This window comes from Pollachius pollachius (assembly GCF_949987615.1).
Source record: "Pollachius pollachius genome assembly, chromosome: 2".
NCBI lineage: Eukaryota > Metazoa > Chordata > Actinopteri > Gadiformes > Gadidae > Pollachius > Pollachius pollachius.
Genome location: NC_136935.1, coordinates 51,211,127 through 51,215,660, shown reverse-complemented (window position 1 = coordinate 51,215,660; position 4,534 = coordinate 51,211,127).

The following is a 4,534-nucleotide window of genomic DNA, read 5'->3' as shown; positions in this document are numbered from 1 at the left end:
GGTTTTAATCAAATGGGTCTGGGTTTCGCTTCGCGGTATTAATACCGCGGAGGTGTGTAAGCCCCGCCCCCGGATGACGTAGTAGATTGCCGTGGTGACCGAATGACGTTGTATCCAGGAAATCTATTGGTAGCATCCACGGAAAGGGCAGTAGTAGACCTGTGGGCTGTTATATTATGTTTATATAACATATATATGTATTGCATTTTAAGTTAAAATATATTGAAATCCAAATATGTGCGTGTGCGACGTTTACAACCGCGTTGATAACCTTATAGTGCTCAACTGCTGCCTCGTCATGCGATCAGAATTGATATCGGCCGGCCCTTATATGGGCATCATATTACTACTGTTCCTCCCTGTGAGAGCGGGAAGCCAATCCCTGTTTGGCGCACTTCCAGGACGCCTCGAGGATGCGGGGAGGTGGGCGTGGCCGCGGCGTGGGCATTGGCGCGCAGCCCGGCTCCCTTCCCTTTGCCCCGCGGGAGGGCAGTAGCCCACTGAAGTCGCTGCGGCCATGTGATTAAAATACACAAGAAGCACAACAGAACCGAACCAGGGTGATACAAGGGTGGTTTATAGAGAGGCTTAATACCCTTTGTATGGTTTGAAGCCAGGCTTTAAGCAATTTGGGGGAATATCCCCAACTTTATTCAGCTTGACAACCACGAACACAAACAAAACGTTGGTCGAGACTCATGTAGGGGAATTATTTGTTTTAATCATTTTTAACCAGGCCTAGGCTATATATATGTATTTTTTAACGAATAAGGTCATGTAGGGGATTTTTTTAAATTTTTTGTGGTTGTACATGCAGGCCGCTATCAAGGGTTGAAGGTCAAGTTTTAATCACCCGGTGCATTAACGATTGAGTAGAGTACAGACGTGTGCTTCGAAGAATTCGTAGCAGACCTTTTATACGCGCTTGTCATTTGTGACCCTTAAAGGCAGGCGTTGTTTGCTTTCTCATCAAACACGTCAACGAACACGACAACGAAGGAAAGTCAGGCACATCCACCTACCTTAATGAAGTGGGTGCCTCCTTATGTTAGTGTGTGCGTGCCTGTGTAAACACGCACGCTCCAACACATCAGAGGCTTCACATGAATAATCAATAACCCTACAGTAGTTCACCACGAACGCCGGGCGGACGTCCGCAGCTCATATCGCCGATTCCGTCATTCTACGTGGGTGGAGCGGTGATGCGAGCGGACAGTTCCCGGGTATTAATCTGAACACGGGAGAAGGAAGGCAGGACTGAACATGGAACTGGACGCCGGGGAGCTTTGGACGCGACGCCCGGGAGGCTGGAGGTGCAATCAGCCACAGAACGGGAGAAGGCCGCCCAAGGCCCCGCTAAATAAAGAGTCTGCAACCTGTTGGGTGACGGTTAGCCCGTGGCTTGGTGCACTGCTGGGGGCAGCACCCAGGAGAGGGGAGAGGGGAGAGAGAGGGGAGAGGAGAGGGGAGAGAGAAGGGAGAGAGGAGAGGGAGAGAGGATAGGAGAGGAGAGGGGAGAGGAGAGAGAAGAGGGAGAGAGCGGCATAGAGAGGGAGAGAGGAGAGCGAGGATAGGAGAGGAGAGAGGGAGAGAGAAGAGGGGAGAGGAGAGGGGAGAGAGAGAGGAGATAGCAAAGGGGAGAGAGAATGGAGAGGAGAGAGGGGAGAGAGAGAGAGTTGTGGACAGGGTTAGGGGAAGCAGTTTTAACACACTTGGGTTCACTTGGAGGCTCTGAGTGATCTGAACCTTAATTCTCAAAGTCCCAGAGTGACATTGTGAGGAAAGACTTGTTTCTATATGAGCATCCTTTCTGTATCGACAGTGATATATTGTTGTTTCTCTTTCTTCTGACAAATGTACTTATTGTAAGTCGCTTTGGATAAAATCGTCTGCTAAATGGCTAAAATGTAAATGTTAACAAAACATACATTTCGTGTGCCCAGCCTTAACCTCCGCCTTGAGAATGAGAATAAAGTTAACTTTTATTCTGATAAATTCTTTCCTTGGAGAATGCAGTTACCCTCACATCCCTGCTCCACTTTGAAGTCACTTATTAAAGCTTCATGAACACACAAACGGTCGAAAACCCGGAAGGGTAATGATGCATGTTTGTCCTTAACCACTACCTCCCCTCTCTCCCCCTTAACGTCCCCTCTCTCCCCCGACCCCAACCCCAGTCCCTGCACCCTCCATAAACCTCCAGCCCACTTCCTCGTGTTCCACTAAGCAGCGGCCAGCGCTGTTAAATGAAGCGGTATTAACCTGCTTCCTCTATGTTTGGCAAGGTCCCCTCGGAGTCACTGACCTGGAAGTGGCCTCTAGGGTCGTGAGTCAGGTAGGGGAGCGTGGGGGGGGGGGGGGTTAGCTGTCCCCGGGAGGGCCCCCACCCCCCAAACACCCCCTCTCTATTCACCCGGCAAATGATGTCCGAGGAGAAGTAACTAGTAAGCTCAGCTTTAGCCCCCACACACCCCTCTTATGCTCTTATTGTATGTTGTAGGTACTGGCACTTAAACACACTTCGCGTTGTGTAGCGTCTTATCCTAGTTATCTTCGTATCTTCCAATCTCTTTAATGGACTTTTTTCTCCTCCGTCTTAAACTCCACCACCACCCAAAAAAAGAACAAAACCATCTCTCCCCACCACACGACATCTTGTTTTATCGTCATTGCGGATAGCGCCGAGAGAGAGTTCCAATCGGCTCGTGCGTGTAATCGCTTTAATGAAGCCGTGCTTAATCACCGCGTCCTCGCGCCGTGGCTCGCGGACAGGGCCGCGCAGCCAGCCTCGTAGCGACGGGGGACCTTTAGCGCCACAGCAGCGGAGGAAAAGAGCCGGAGCCGGGGGGGAGGGGGAGGTCCCCCCGGGCTGACGCGGATCATGTGGAGCCGTCACTCCGTTCCTCCTCCAACTCGATGGGAGAGGGGAGGATAGAGAGGAGAGAGAAGGGATGGGAGGGGAGAGAGGAGAGGGGGAGAGGGGGAGAGGGGAGGGGAGAGAGGAGAGAGAAGGGAGGGGAGGGGAGAGAGGAGAGAGGGAGAGGGGGAGAGGGGAGGGGAGAGAGGAGATGGACGAGAGAGAGGAGAGGAGCGAGGTGATGGAAGAGGAGAGAGAGAGGAGAGGAGAGGGACAGGTGAGGGAGCAGAGACAGGGACAGGGGAGGGGAGAGGAGAGGGGGGAGAGAGGGAGAGGAGAGGGAGAGGAGAGGAACAGGAGAGGGAGCAGAGAGAGGGACAGGGGAGGGGAGAGGAGAGGGGGGAGAGAGGGAGAGGAGAGGGAGAGGAGAGGAACAGGAGAGGGAGCAGAGAGTGGGACAGGAGAGGGAGAGGAGAGGAGAGAGAAGGGAGGGGAGGGGAGAGAGGAGAGGGGGAGATTGGAGGGGAGAGAGGAGAGGGGGAGAGGGGAGGGGAGAGAGGAGATGGACGAGAGAGGGGAGAGGAGAGGAGCGAGGCGATGGAAGAGGAGAGAGAGGGACAGGAGAGGGAGCAGAGAGAGGGACAGGGGAGGGAGAGGAGAGGGGGGAGGAGAGGGGGGAGGAGAGGGAGAGGAGAGAGGGGAGGAGAGGGGGGAGAGAGGGGGGAGGAGAGGGAGAGGAGAGGGGGGAGGAGAGGGGGGAGAGAGGGAGAGGAGAGGGAGAGGAGAGGAACAGGAGAGGGAGCAGAGAGGGGGGAGAGAGGGGGGAGGAGAGGGGGGAGAGAGTGGGTAGTCCCCAACTCCCCGCTTCTTCCTTCGCGCGCTCTGACTGAGAGAGGCGCGTGGGATTTAATGAGGTGGTGTAGGATTTAATTAGGTTGAATTAGATTTCAGCGGGCTCATTTGGTTCACTGATTGGATCGCTGTGTTTGTTTGTTCAACAGAATGCGAGGCTGTTTTACTACAGAGCTATCGAGTCAAGATACAAAAGGCGATCCCTGGGAGTCGTGCTGTTGTGTTTGATTTAATTTGTCCCTGGTCGTATTCTCCCCCGCAGTCCTTGTTATAGTACGGCCCAAATACAAGTCAAATACAATACGAGTTTGACCTGGAGGTGAAAGGTCAGCAGCTGATGTCTGGGCAGCGTGAGCTGCAGTCTTGGCTTCTGGGAAGAGGGCGGAGGGGTGGGAGGTGATACCCAGGGCACTGGAATCCTCCCCCTGCCTTCCTCTTTCTGAGGGAATAGCAGAAGTGAGGTAGAAGGGTTGGAGGTAGGAGGGTTTGGGCGTGGAGCATTTCTAAGAGCACCGCGTTCTCATTTCCCTAATCCTGTGTGAGACCGTGTGTGTGGCAACAGCAAGCCTCCTCTGCTCTGACCTACTCTTGGCCTTGTTCGTTTGGCAATTAAAAAGAAAAGGGAAAATTTGGTTGTAAAAACACAGTTGACAGGCCGTGGGCAATCCAGGTGAGGTCACGGAGTGAGGTGAATGCAGTGCTGTGTATAGTAAGTGACTCATGTGTTTAGAGGCTGGGGTTAGTCACTCACCTCAGCCGCCTATTTCCCAGCAGGTCATTCAAATGAAGTGATGTGTATGCATTTCAACTGCGATGATAAAGTAA